We start from the raw sequence: 14977 nt of genomic DNA, 5'->3' as shown, positions 1-14977 counted from the left end.
GTGCTAACATACTTGTGGATGTGCTGCCAATTTATTACAGCTATCATGAAATGGTACGTATTGCAGTTCTGTAGATTTATCTTCGTAGTACACATTATTGAATGTTGCCATTATCATTTTCATCTGTCTCTAAGTCTGTCACAAGTTTGCACATGCATTTTGTAAATAATTTCAACATAATTTATTTTTAGGACAGATTATACTATGTTTTTAAAATGGGATTGTCTTTTATGTATTATTCTCTTTCTTGCATCAAAAACTATATATTAATTTTTTGATGGAGAAATTGAGCATTAGTCTGCTGAAAAGAAAATACCTTGGGAGACTCCAATGGACCCCATAAAGACTAGCGACCACTTTGTTGGAGCTAGCGGGGATCCAAATTAAAGATAAATAGAGTCTCCCATTATGCCAATGCAGACATGCTCAGCAATGAAATACACACTGATGTGTACATGTTTTAATACCAAATGACAAAATCAATTTAACTGATCACCTGTACATCCGAGACTGCTGATGCTTCGAGTATATGACACCTACCATGCCCGGGAACATAATGCACTTTCTATAGCCTTTCTTTCCACCACTGTTAATATTACCCTTGTTATTGTCATTTTCATATTTGAGGAAGCTTACCACACACACAAGCACACACACACACACACACACACAGACACACACGCACGCATACATACACGTCCTGAACTATCACACTGAGGCAGCATCCCATATCAATCCAGCAACTAGACTACTTCTCCTTCAACAGGTAAACCTCCATCATTTGACTTATCATGTCTTTCTTATTTGTATGACTGGCTGTTAATTCATATAGTACAGTTAACTTGTTTCATGCAAAAACAATCATTCATTCTTTCTTTCTTTCTGTACCTGCTTTGCCTTCTCTTTTATATCATGACATATGACTCAAAATATCTCCTCATTACAATTATTTTCTTACAGAAACCTGAACCTGTGGAGAAGCATCCAATATTCCCCATCAAAAGCTGTGGAACCTACACCTGTTTGAACACCACATCCTAATCCAAAGACTCATATGAAGCTAAAGTTGTCCAGAATACCTTCAATCACAAGTTCAAGGCCACATAAAAAGGTAAGTAACTCATTTTAACACACTGATCACATTCACATGCTTTTCATGCTAAATATGTCACTTACAATTCCTAATCCTATGTCCTATATCTACCTCAAATTGTTTCCATAAATTATAGCCATGTCTGTATTTATTAGGAGCCCAGACATCATCTCCAAATTCATCTGGAACTCCCTTGGGCAGACCGTCAACTATGTACAGAAAGCCCTCCTCGTTACTTGGGGCACTTCCATTCTCCCGTTGCACTACAATAATCAACATGCAGGATTTTGCCCTGGTAAAACTACTGGATTGCTTCTTCAATCAGGAAAAGGTAGGCCATGACTCAGTTAACCTGTTTACCAACCTTGCCCATAGATGTGCCATAATTACTAATTCTACAAATGTTTTCTGTTTTCTTTCAGACTTTCCCAAGCCAGTATTATGATGTGCAACATCAGGACTGTGGGCAAAGACAAAGGGACTCATGATTACGTTGTCTAGTGTGGTCTACCATGTCCGTGCTCAAAATAATCAAATATCATATATTCAGCACTGACGTGACCCTTGACAGGACCCTTTCCTTCAAGAATCATTTAAAAGTAACGGCAACCAAGGTGAACTCTTGTAACAACTTGCTCAGCAAGCTTGCTGGTGCAAAATGGGATATTTCAACCTCCGCACTACAAACCTCAGCAACATTGTGCCCCTGTTTGGTCCATGTCATACACCATGTGGACATGAAGCCTGCCCTCTCCAACAACTGAGTTGAGAACTGGCCACCCTCCACACAGCAGACCAGGAGGCAACTGTTTGGCTGAAAGACTTTGTATTTACTAAATAAATAGCACTTTTTTGGGACATAGACTCATGATATACAACATCTTGAATGTTTTATTTGAACACTGAATTTTGTAAGGGGAAAATTTGGATACGCCAGGTTGTATTCATATGTATATATATATATGTGTGTATATATATATATATATATATATATATATATATATATAACATCTGTCAAGTAACCATATATGTTCATGCTTAAGGACACACACAAACAACAATATGCGTATTTTGGTATATTTGCAAAAGGTTCTTTTTTATTGATATTATAATGATGACTGCTTTCTTTCTTTTTTGTGATCAAGTTTTTATTATTTCATTTTCTTTTTTAACAATATACCAACATTATGTCTGTTTTCGATATTTGGTGTTTACTTTGATATTACAAGACATTACATGTAATTCATTGTCCAAACAAAGACATGTATTGCAATGGTGTGGAAATGCTGTGTTGCCTTGATGTGGATGTACACTCATGACTTTTCAAATATAGTGCTAATTCATGCTTTTAATAATAAGAAAAGTATTAATTATTTCATATTCATATAGCTCATTCCATTGAAAAAATACATTACTTTTTTTTCTCATATGACTGACACTGCCATATTTTCACATGGGATGTATTTCAGTTACAGTGTGAAACTGTTAATACAAGTAGTTAAAACAAAATGGAGTCCCTGTATTCATTGTTCATCAGACACCCTCTGCAAATTTAGAAAACAGATTTCACTCAGAACCCAAAGCAATTCATTTCCTGTCAGGCTTTTACTGTAAAATGTGGCCAGGAAAATATTGAGTAACAACAATGAGATCTAGCTCAAATTTTGCAATTGCCCCCTTGTGTCAATTTTGTGTTACTACAAAAGTAGTTTGACTGACATATGGATGCAAATATCTGCTATGAGTAAAATGTCAGATATTAGGATTAAATAAATTATCCACAACATTAGCATTAAAAAATAGCATGTTTGTAGTGTTTAATCTATGAAGTTAAAAATTTTGGACCATTTCCAAAAGACTGCAGAGCTGTACAATTGACTTGTGTGAAAGCAAAAAAGTGGTTCCCAGATTTCTCCGCTGGCCCATCTTTTTATGCAAGAAATTAAATACACATGGGATAATGTCAGAAAATAAAACAACAACTAAAATGATTCATGGATAGACTACAATCTACTGAGACATGTTGTGGAACTTTGGTTTAATTTCCTGCATCAAGCATGTGAGTTCAGAAAATAAACACCGGGTTCATTTATTTCCTGCCAGAGGCTTTTGCTATGATATTTGGCCGTCAACAGGTTGCTCGCATGTGCCGATCACCCTCTTGTGACAGTTCTGTGTTACTACAAAAAAAAAGTAGTTTGACTGATGTATGCCTGCTATGACTTTGATATCAGAAATTATAGTTTAAATGAGTGACCAACAACAGTAGCACTGGAAATAGCGTAATTACATTGTTTAATTTACTAAGTCCAGAGCCTTGGGACCATTTCTGAAGATGTGCATATACACAGGTCAAACTATGAAATGGTTTTTCTAACAGCTAAACAACACTAAAAACTCTCACTCTCTCTCCCTGGGTAAACTGTACACAAGACGTGAATGTGTGTGTGTATCTATATAGCAGATTTATAATAGTATTTATGTCTCACAATATCATCATGTAACACTGATTGAGTCAAATAACAAAAGGAGCAATCCCACACATGTTCATGCTATCAAAAGAATAATTTATTTTGCTAATGAACTCCAAAGAAGGTTAACCCATATGTACATTGTATATAATGAGGCTGCATACATAGGATTCATGGCAATTAGTTTGTGACTATAGAACATTCTAACCTAATTCCAAAACAACCAACTAAATACAAAAAACACTCTCTACCCTTGGGTTCAAAGGCTAATTGACAAGAGATAATGATGCTTCGATCAGGCTGTAGTACTGTACAGACAGACAGACAATGGTCGATTCAGCCAGATGCCAGCCATCTTCTCTACAAAAGTTCTCCAACACTGGCACACAGCAGCAGGAATTCCAGACACAGCAAGATGTCCTCCTCTACCCATCACATCTGAAAAATACATAAGGCATAAATCAATTAATTACTATAAACAACCATTAGACAACATTTGTTGTGAAAAGATAAGATAGTAAAATGACTCCTTTACAATGACAGATGGCATGTAGCTCAGAACAGACTACAGCTCCCACCATGTTGCCATAAATGGTGGTAGAATTACACATTTTATAAAGGAACTTGCTTGTATACTCCCAAAAAAACAAAACAGAAAAAAAACCCAAACTGACCAGTAACTTATGCATCTACACTTACTCAGGACATTATTATGTCTGTTTTTCACAGAGTAACATACTCTATGTCTTAACTTTCCACACATTTGTCACCATCTTCATACTTGTCAAAATGGCAAATTAGGTCTTTCACACCCATTTTTGAACAGTCAAATACTATTGACTACTTTATATTGTGATGACTGAACACTGATGCAGTTTGACTACAACTATGATCTTCTATTGATAACACCTTACATCTGCTAGGTGGAGTAAATGATGACAACTAAAACTGTTACATTCCTATATTTGGGATTGTCAATTGGCCAAAACATATAATGCTAAATTGTGTGTGTGTGCGTGTGCATGTGCGTGTCCGTGTGTGTCTGTGTGTCTGTGTGTGTGTGTCTGTGTGCATGTGCATGTGCGGACACATTAGCTAAGACACAACACAACTGTCAAGCCCATGCTATGCCTAATACTATCTTGAGAACCATACTTGTGTCAGTTGAGCATGGGGGCCACAATGGACATGTGGACTCACAGACTGTCCTGGTGATGACGGCCTGACTGTTGTCTGAAGACCCGTGCTTGAATGAAGCACAAGGTCTCTCTTCCAAAAACCTCCTCCTCCCATGTTTTCTTCTACTGTCGGGAGAGCTTGCTTGGCCCAGGGACACCATACAAAAACAAGATGCAGCAGAGTCACTGTGATGATCTATGAAACATGACAAATCCAGTGTCACAAATACATTATACCATCAGTTTCATCAGGGCCCACCATACACAACAGCACATACATTTGGTCTTGGTCTATGTGATGACAATGTGACAAGACAACCCCAGAATACACAACAAAACATCATCCAAAATCAGCACCAATGGGGATTGTGTAGTTCTTCTGTCTACCTTTTCATGTCAACAGATCAGCTTCATTTGTAGCAAGTACAATGATGAGCCTTTTCCTTGTTGTGAGGGAGAAATCTTTCTAGCATCGTTCTCTGTTATGTCACCTAGCTACCAACCAAGGTCTTTATGTAAAATCATCACATTTGGGATTTTAATCTGTCAATGATGAATGGTTACTCATGACATTCAATGTAGTACATTTACTAATCAAACTCAAACTGTGACAAAAGTCCACTGCTTCAACACTGCATGATATTTTAATAAACTCTGACTGAACTGGGACCCCGACACCTGTCTGAAAGATTTCACAACACATACACACGCACCAGACTGTCTGTGCTGACTGTGACCACGAGGAGTGGAAAAGCCATGTTGATTTAATTCAACAAAATGTGTCTACCAACAAGAATAAACAATGCCATTGTTGGGCCCATGTCAGGATCGCTGGAGATTACAGTTACCGTAAACACACCCTAACATTCAGTAAAGAGTTAACATGTCAAACCCTGTAATTCTACATTTAAGTAATTTTAAGACTGTCTGTACTCCTGTTTTAAAATCAGCTATGTGTTTAGATTCTTCAAATTGTCAGTCACATAGCTACCACAGTTACAGGTATAGAGCTACATTAACCTGCTGATCTACTTCCATTCAACTGTTTGACAGTCATGTTTCATACTACTACTACTACTACTACTACTACTACTAATAATAATAATAATAATAATAATAATAATAATAATTATAATAATTATAATAATTAATATTCCTTATTAATTAAAAATTCCTCATTGTTTATTCTTGTTGGTAGACACATTTTGTTGAATTAAATCAACATGGCTTTTTCACTCCTTGTGGTCACAATCAGCACAGACAGAAGACAACAGGTAACACAGGCGTTGTAGACACTCGGGGTGGCGCTGTTGTGTCCAGCGCTGGCGCCAAGGTATTGACGTCACATGTATCCTATCGTATGATTGATAAATGAATGATTATAATTTAATACACATAAGTCTAGGAGTTCTACTACGTTTTCTTTGAACCAGCATCAATCAACCGCGTCAAATAAAGATGCCAGGGTAAAATTAATGAGTTTATAGTTGCCATTGGTGGTGGCTGTCCGTCGGTGAAATAGGTCCGGGCTGTACATTTTTGGAATACACGTTTACTGTCAGTTAAATTGAGGTCACATTACAGTTTACATTGGTTATAAAGGCTGAGTAGTGTAGCAGTTAAAATACAGAACTCGTCACGGCCAGTTTGCCTCAAGGATTTTGACTCGGGAAAGGAGTCTCCGCCACCGTTGTTATGGCAACCAATGACGCCCGGTGCAAAGCCGGGAGAAATGACAAGCAGTCGGATAAAATTATCGCCAAAAACACAATTTGCATTCCTTGCAGCTTTCCATTGAATCGACCACATTCTTCCAAACAACCAGCTCTTATACTTTCACAGAAATAAAACAGATGTGAACCATATGGTGTAGAAAGACAGGCTATAATATAAGAAGTTAGCGATTAGCACGCTAAAGTTTTATTCTGAAGTTGTTGCACTTAACTTCCACTTCCGGTCCGTCGTTGTCACGGTTATATCAAAAAGAATAGGAAAAAAAATGAATTGGCAGAAATCAAAATTGGGCCGTTTTTTTCAATTTGGTTTTTCCGTAATTTGGTTTTGAAAGAGAAAACGGGAAAGCACTTCCGTTATTTGGTTTTGTGTCTCAAAAGGGAATAACGGGAAAACGGCCGTATTTCCGTAAATCCGTTTTATTTTGAAAACGAAATATCAAACTATCAAAAGGTACACGGACCTGGGAAACACACACTATTTTAATCAAACAGTTGTTCAACAGCGGTTTGACCCACGCCGAAACTTCCTGCATGTTGCAGCAGATGGGTATTCTGCAATGCTCGGAAATGAGCGTCAGAAGATTCTGTGTGATTTTGCCAAGCACGCAGACACAAACACTACAGCTGCTCCAGTTATCATGGTGACACATCTGGACTAGATGATCTGACATTCCATCCCCTGCCCACTTTACAGGTCTGTTTAGATTTATTAACCTTTATAATCACAAAATCAATTATTTTTCTTTATTAGTGAGTTTATCTTAAAAGACACACATGCGCGCACGGCTGTTAAACGTTGATGAAAGGTATTCTGTGACTGTGGGGACATGTGTGCGCCAAACTCGAGACGCGCATGCTGTTAACTTTAATATTTACACTTTACTGCTGATAGAAAATATGTTCAAATACCGCTTTGCTAATCCACACTGCCGGAAGGAATGAAAAAAAAAAAAATCAAGATGTTTTGTGATTGTGAAGAGTGTGTCTGTTTCGGCAAAACACGCTAAGTGCCATCTTGTGCTGAAAGACCACACCTCGCGCTTTTATTTGGTCTAACACTTAAGGTGCAGTTACTCCAATGCGCCGAGCACAATGTAGCAAACGCGCCGCGCCGACCTTTTACCCACAGCCACCCAGACCGGGCATGAGGTCATTTGCTATCTTGAAGACGTGTCAAAGATGGCACTTGCGCTGGTGTAAGATAACAAAACCACCTGCGCAACGGCTCCACAATCACAAAACACCTTAATTAACGTTCGGTCTCTTTCTCACACAGGAGTGTCGGTTGTTAAAGTGTCCTTTGAACATATTAGCCATCAGATATAAAATGTAAATATTAAAGTTAACAGCGTGCGCGTCTCGCCTTTGGCGCACACACGTCTCCACAATACACGGATTTGGAAATCTAACTTTATAGACTAACTTGAAAATATGCCACCATTATTATTCTAATGAGCTTTATGTTCATTTGCCTCTATTTTGTAAAGCGTCCTCGGGTGTCTTGAAAGGCGCTATATGAATCGAAGTTATTATTATTATTATTATTATTATTTAATATTTATTTTAGGTAAATTAATTATGTGATTAATCAAATGATTAAAAAATAATTCTTAGATTAGTTGATAAATTAATTAAAAATTAAAACATAAGGTGCAGCCCTACTCATATAGGCTAACAGTAATATTGATTACTTTTTCTTGTTTCTGTTTTCTTTTCTTGGTTTGTCTATTTGTATATGTTTATTTGGGAGGTATGGCAAATACTTGAATTCTTTTAAAGGCGTGTCATTGTGTCATTTGTGTTCTTGTTTATCTTCCTCGTTCAAGGAGGGTCTGCGTCCACTTCCACCATCCTAGGCTGTCAAACTGCCGTCCTGTCCTGCCAGTGAGGTGTGTGTGACACATTAACGTAGCACTGAATAGGGCCCGGCCGATTTTAATCAGCTGATTTTAGCCAATTTTAGAATAATTGTTTGTAAGCCATCATACGGCAATATGTATCTATATCTTTATCTATAAAGTTGTAGATAAGTGATTTGAATTAGTCTGCTGGAAATATTTTCTTAGCTAGTGCTTGGAAAAAAGATGGTTGTATGAAACTTCTCTTTTTTCATTAGCCGTATTCTGTTTCACAGCTTAAAGTTGAACAACCCGCCCTCCCCTGCAGACTGCGTCTCCCAGCAATCCAGACCCTGCTGCCTGTGTGCGTCTCCCGACCTGCCTTATGTTTTCTATTCTGTTTATCCTTTTTGTGCTGCTTTTGGCTATGCTGCTGGAAATAAATTTATGATTATGAACTTGAATCGTACCTGTCTCTTTATTTTATCCACAGACAATATTAGGAAACTATAGTGGTCAAGCAAATTGTTTTTTTATTATGATATTGCCATATTCCTATCACATTTTAAGTAGGTAAATACATGTTAATTTCGACTGTGGATAGAGAGATATTTACTACTAATGGAATGATCCGACCTAAATAAAGGTCGTATAGAAGCTGCAGAGAAGCTGCGCTGAGCATCTTTAATTCATCATCCAAACATCATCTGGAGGGCTTTTTTTTTTTTTTTTTTTACTAAATGCCAATGTCTCGGCGACGTCTTCCCAATGAGCAAATGCTCTCCATAATACGTCTTGCCGATGCAACTTTATTCATCGGGCCGACGTCTGGGTATAGACATCTTTGAACTCTACAACTAACAATATCACGCCTGATCAATATCAGACAGGGTGATGACACCTTTGACCGCCACAGCCCCATCCAAAAACCTTATATATTAAAAAAAAAAAAAAAACAAGAACAAAACGAGGCATCTACGTGCGTATGTGTTCATGTATTTGGAACATGTATCTTTTCATGTGCGCTGTGCAGCGGCGTCTAACTGTCTGAAAGCTTTATGGGCTTTGTATCATTTTGGTCATGTAGCTGTCACTCTTTGACGGGACACCTGCGTCTAACACCTTTGGGATTTTTTTTCCTACTTCAACACACATCTGAAAGTTATATAAAGCTGTCTTTACCAACAACAATTTCACAAACTCTGACAACATGGCATCTACACGCGCTGGGGTGCGGACCCCCGACAACAGCGAATCTGCAGTGGGTTACATCCACAACCTCTCACCGGTGAAGACATCCGAGGCCAAGAAGACGCGATATTTCAACGCCCTTCTGCAGACGGGGAGAACAGAATACCATGACATAGTAGTTTTTCAAACGGAATTACATCGCCAGTTCGCCCAGGCAGCCGAGAATCTCACCTCCATCAAGGTGACGAACATCACCAGATGTTTAAGTAAGTATAGCCTGCAAAACAGAAATGCGTCTTTGTAATGGTGGATCTCAAATGTTGTTCGCAATTTAGCTTTACTAACCTTGCTTTCCCCGTTCAGGTTACAGAAACCCCAAAGGATTCGACTTCAAGACTTCTAGATTCACAAGAGTCGAAGTCACAGAAGTCTCCTTTCCGCACAAAAAGCCAGACGCCTGTCAAAGGAAGAAGATAGATGACATCAAGACCATTCCACACTCCCATTATGTAAGTTAATTATGAACAGAACAATGCCAATTACAAAATCAATATCGAACTAGGGACAAAACGACAGCATCCTCACCTGTCATTTTAATTTCCTACAACGGTTCTCCTGTGTGGTCTCTTTCAGATTGGCGAGGTCAAAGGAAAGGTTCTGGCAATGGGCTCTTCTCCTAAGACGATCCAACGCCGGGGTGTGGAGAGCAACATGCTTAGCATCATCATCGCAGACGAAAGTGCGCAAATTAAACTCCAGCTGTGGGACTCCCAGATGTCGGCTGTCAAGATGCACACCTCCTATGCCTTCACCAACCTGTCTGTGAGGGAGTACGAAGGAGAAAAATTCCTCACCACAACTAAGAATTCCACCATTGTGGAGATCGAGAATGTCTCTGTCCCAGCAACAACTGTCCCGCTCACCATAGACAACGACGACAATCTTCACACAACTGAAAGCGAAGTTTTCGGCGTCAAACTGACCAGCAACTTCAACTGCAGATCGTGTTATAGGAGGCAATCCGCTTCCTTCGACGCCAGGCAGGCATTTCAGCGCTGTGAAGGATGTCAGCTTTTGCGCAAAAGCTCTCACTTCCTGGCCACAACCAGCGGTGTCCTGCACGTTGGGGTCGACGGGGTGGAAGTAGCATTGACTCTTAACAACTCTGTTTTAAAGTCATTCTTGCAAACGAATCGTCTGACACACTTACTGGAGGACAAGGAAAGCCTAGAAATTCACTTCTTGACTTTGGAAAAACTCAAAATCTCTTTCAACGGGGAACGTTTCATTACGAAATTGTCCCAAATCGAGAAAGGTCCCACTGCCGCACCTGCTCCGCCTCCCGCTGTTCCCACCACCACGACTGAGCACAGTTCCGATGGTGGTTCATGGGAGAATCTGGATGACTTCTTTAAAGACTAATGTGGTAAAAAAAAAAAAAAAAAAAAAAAGTGCCTTGTTCATAGTTATCTATTGTTGAAAATGTTCACTTCATTATGTTTCATGTTTCCTTTCAAGGTCAGTTTAATTTCTGTTGTTAATATAATCTGCTCCCCCCCCCCCCCCGTTTTTTTTTTTATTTAATTTAATTTAATTTAATTTAATTTTATTTAATTTAATTTTATTTTATTTTATTAAAATCCAATCACATGTAAAAGTCAACTGGTAAACATTTGCCTTTATCCTTTTCTGTTTTTTGCACCTTTAGAAATGTTGTGTTTTTAACGCCATTTGAGTTCATTAATAATTTGTTTCTATGTTAAATCACCTTCAATATGCTTTTGCTCCTCATGCATTTAACCATCTGAAATGACTGTTTATCGTCATTGTTTGATTATCTGAAAAATAAATGTTTAACTTGTTCACTTTCAAGAAAATCTCTTCATTCATCTTTTTTTCCTGAACTAAAACCTACAGTTTCAATTTGTTAGCTCATAACCAACCCAGCATAGTTTAATACAACCATCAGCTATTTGCCTGAATATTGCACTTGCAGAAAATTATCATGTCATCCCAAAAAATGGTGCTACACAATGAATTCCAGTTGTTTCATATCAAGCCCTAGCCTTTGTAAGTGTCTCTAAACAAACGGCCGTCAAACATCCCATTCATTCTGTGATATTCATTAGACATTATGCTTTCGTCCACAAACACTAATGACATTTGGGGAAAATGCAAGAAATAAAATACACATGCGATAAAGTCAGAAAATAAAACAACAAAAATGATTCACGGATAGACTACAATCTACTGGGTCCCTGTACATTCCGTGTACCTTTTGATAATTTGATATTTCGTTTTCAAAATTAAACGGATTTACGAAAATACGGCCGTTTTCCCGTTATTCCGTTTTGAGACACAAAACCAAATAACAGAGGTGCTTCTTATTATGCTTATGCTTATTAGTCCTTTGGCGATAATTTTATCCGACTGCTTGTCATGTCTCCCGGCTTTGCACCGGGCGTCATTGGTTGCCATAACAACGGCGGCGGAGACTCCTTTCCCGAGTCAAAATCCTTCAGGCAAACTGGCCGTGACGAGTTCTGTATTTTAACTGCTACACTACTCAGCCTTTATAACCAATGTAAACTGTAATGTGACCTCAATTTAACTGACAGTAAACGTGTATTCCAAAAATGTACAGCCCGGACCTATTTCACCGACGGACAGCCACCACCAATGGCAACTATAAACTCATTAATTTTACCCTGGCATCTTTATATGACGCGGTTGATTGATGCTGGTTCAAAGAAAACGTAGTAGAACTCCTAGACTTATGTGTATTAAATTATAATCATTCACTTATCAATCATACGATAGGATACACGTGACGTCAATACCTTGGCGCCAGCGCTGGACACAACAGCGCCACCCCGAGTGTCTACAACGCCTGTGTTACCTGTTGTCTTCTGTCTGTGCTGATTGTGACCACAAGGAGTGAAAAAGCCATGTGGATTTAATTCAACAAAATGTGTCTACCAACAAGAATAAACAATGAGGAATTTTTAATTAATAAGGAATATTAATTATTGAGTCATTCCATGAGAATGGTCAAAATTGGACTTGGATATTTTCACATTTTTTACCAAAATGTATCATTTGTATGTATATCCCACATCATTAAGGATATATTTAACTATCAGAAAAATGCATTTTCCCATCTCAGGCATTCGTTTTCTTTTATTATTGATCATTATTTCAAGATGTGGTGACTGTAATTCTTCAACCCCATTATGGACACTTTGAGGCTCTCTGAATATTATCATAAAATGTATTTCTAAAGAAATCAATATTTTCACATTAATCAGATGTCCCCCATACTAATTCAATAATTTTAAATAGAAAAATGACATAAAATCACACATTTTTAATCTCTTAAATCGTGAAATGTAACTAATAAGTGAAAGCAATCTTGTCATTTTTCATCAAAAATTTAGTTTAACTAAGAATTGTAATCAAAATCAATGATCATATGATAGCACTCAATATTTTAGACACAAATCAGCAAACATTAAATTATTTTTTCAACATTTTAAGAAAATAATATATGAAAATGTAGGTGTGACAGGGTTGAGACTAGCATAACAGGGTTGAAGATGGTAACGGGGTTGAAGGCACAAATACAGCTTTACATAGAAAGAGTTGTTTACTCTCAGATTCAATGTATAGGACTTTCCATTAGCACTATATCTCATTTTGTAACCATAGGAAGGACACCAGATACAAATTGCAGTAGAATTAAGTTTTATTAATCTAAAGTAAAAACAACCACAACAGCATATTAACAACTAACAAACAAACATTGTAAAGTGAATTGCTCAAATGTAACATAATGTGTGTGTGTGTGTGTGTGTGTGTGTGTGTGTGTGTGTGGGTGTCTAGGCATAAGAGAGCCTCATGAGGTGTGCTAAAAGTCACCTCATCCTTGCTCCAATAACATACAATTAAACTTGATGAACTGGTTGAACTAATAACAATAATAATCAAACAGTTAACGATTTCAATGTGTCTGTCTGTATCATCGCCTTGTTTGAAAACCTCAACCTTCAACCTCTTGTTTGAAAATCCGAGGGAGTCACTTGCAAATTTTTGCAACCTGTATTTTTTTTATAATTCTCCCTGTCGTGACTTTGGCAATCAGCTGCATTTCTCTGTCCTTGGTGGCTTTTTTGTATTTATTCCTAATATCTTGAATGAGTGATTCATGGTAAAGTAAGGTTTTTTTTATTTGGGGTTTAATGGGGTAATTTGAAGTGAGTCGTGTTATTTTCGACTGTGGTGAATCCGAAGATTTCTTTGAACGCTGGCACCTTTTTTCTTTTGCATTTTTCTTTGCTTTTTCTTTGCACTTCTTTCCTCTCCTTGCTCCTATGGTAAGCTGCTCTCTACATTTTTCTTTTCTTACGCTGTTCTCTTTTACTCAGTTCATTAATTGCTTTCTTCTTCCCTGCCTCTACATTCTTTCTCCACCTCTCATGCTCACTCTGCAGGTATCTCTCCCTTCTTTCAGGATCAGCTTTAAGGCGTTCCCGATACTTCCTCTGCCTTTCTGCTGCTGTTGTTGGTCCCATCTTACTCGCATCTTTAACATGGAACATAAATCATATTCAGCATGCATGCAGTATAAGAATGTTGATTGACTATAATAATAATTAATTTAAATAATTGGATAACTTCACAACCAAAGTATTAAAATCTCAACTCCCTTACAATCAAACACATAACAGGGTTGAGTGTGAGGGGGTTGAGATTTTTGCACAAAATGGCCGCTGCTCAATGTAGTGAATACCAGACAGAGAGCACATGGCATGCATGAAATTCAAAATCACCATATATTCATGAAATAACAAAAAACTTTTTCATAAGTAATAGTTTTCAGTCTTTGTTTCATGTTACGGTGTTGAGTCATTGAGTCATTGAGTTTGACAACCACAATATCACAAGATAAATGACTAAAATAAAGGAAAAGATGGGAGCAACTTGCCTGTCTCTGTGGTCCTGTTGTCCAAAAGACTTCAGTGATGTCACTTCCTGATGTATATGGAATTCTGGATCACACCATTGTATTTATAGGCGTGGGATCATTTGTGTAACGGGCTTGAGGGGTTACTCAGGTACAGAAATAATTGTGATTTTAATGAATAATTAACAATTAAATTTGAAAAAAATAAACATTACCAGCAAAAGAGCACAAATATATGCTTAGGTTGATATAAAAATTTATTGACTTTTTAAATAGTTTTATTTGGTATTTTCAAAGTAAACTTTCATCAAGGCCATGAGGGACATGACAAAATAGGTGCTGTCAAATGAAAAAACTGTATTATTTCTCATAAAAAGATAAAATTTAGTTCAGTTTTTTACACTGTATTAAAGGGTGCATTTCAATGTATATATAAAGCTGTTTAAATATAAAGTTTGGTGACCCAATAGATGAAATACACCATAAGAGGTGAGAGGGACTCAAATT

The 14977-nt window shown here is 37.6% G+C and overlaps 1 long non-coding RNA gene across 1 annotated transcript; it reads left to right on the top strand.

Annotated features, from left to right (window-relative positions):
• The first annotated feature begins 65 nt into the window (after positions 1–65).
• Positions 66–2765, top strand: LOC146304431 (uncharacterized). Its single transcript, XR_014769362.1, has 3 exons — positions 66–1111; positions 1249–1424; positions 1516–2765. It is a non-coding gene; the product is annotated as an uncharacterized LOC146304431 (long non-coding RNA).
• The last annotated feature ends 12212 nt before the right edge of the window (positions 2766–14977 follow it).

Source organism: Lutjanus erythropterus, chromosome 15_unloc_1 (genome assembly GCF_056507025.1).
Source record: "Lutjanus erythropterus isolate fLutEry1 chromosome 15_unloc_1, fLutEry1.hap2, whole genome shotgun sequence".
NCBI classification, from domain to species: domain Eukaryota; kingdom Metazoa; phylum Chordata; class Actinopteri; order Lutjaniformes; family Lutjanidae; genus Lutjanus; species Lutjanus erythropterus.
This window is presented reverse-complemented; position numbering and strand designations above follow the sequence as displayed.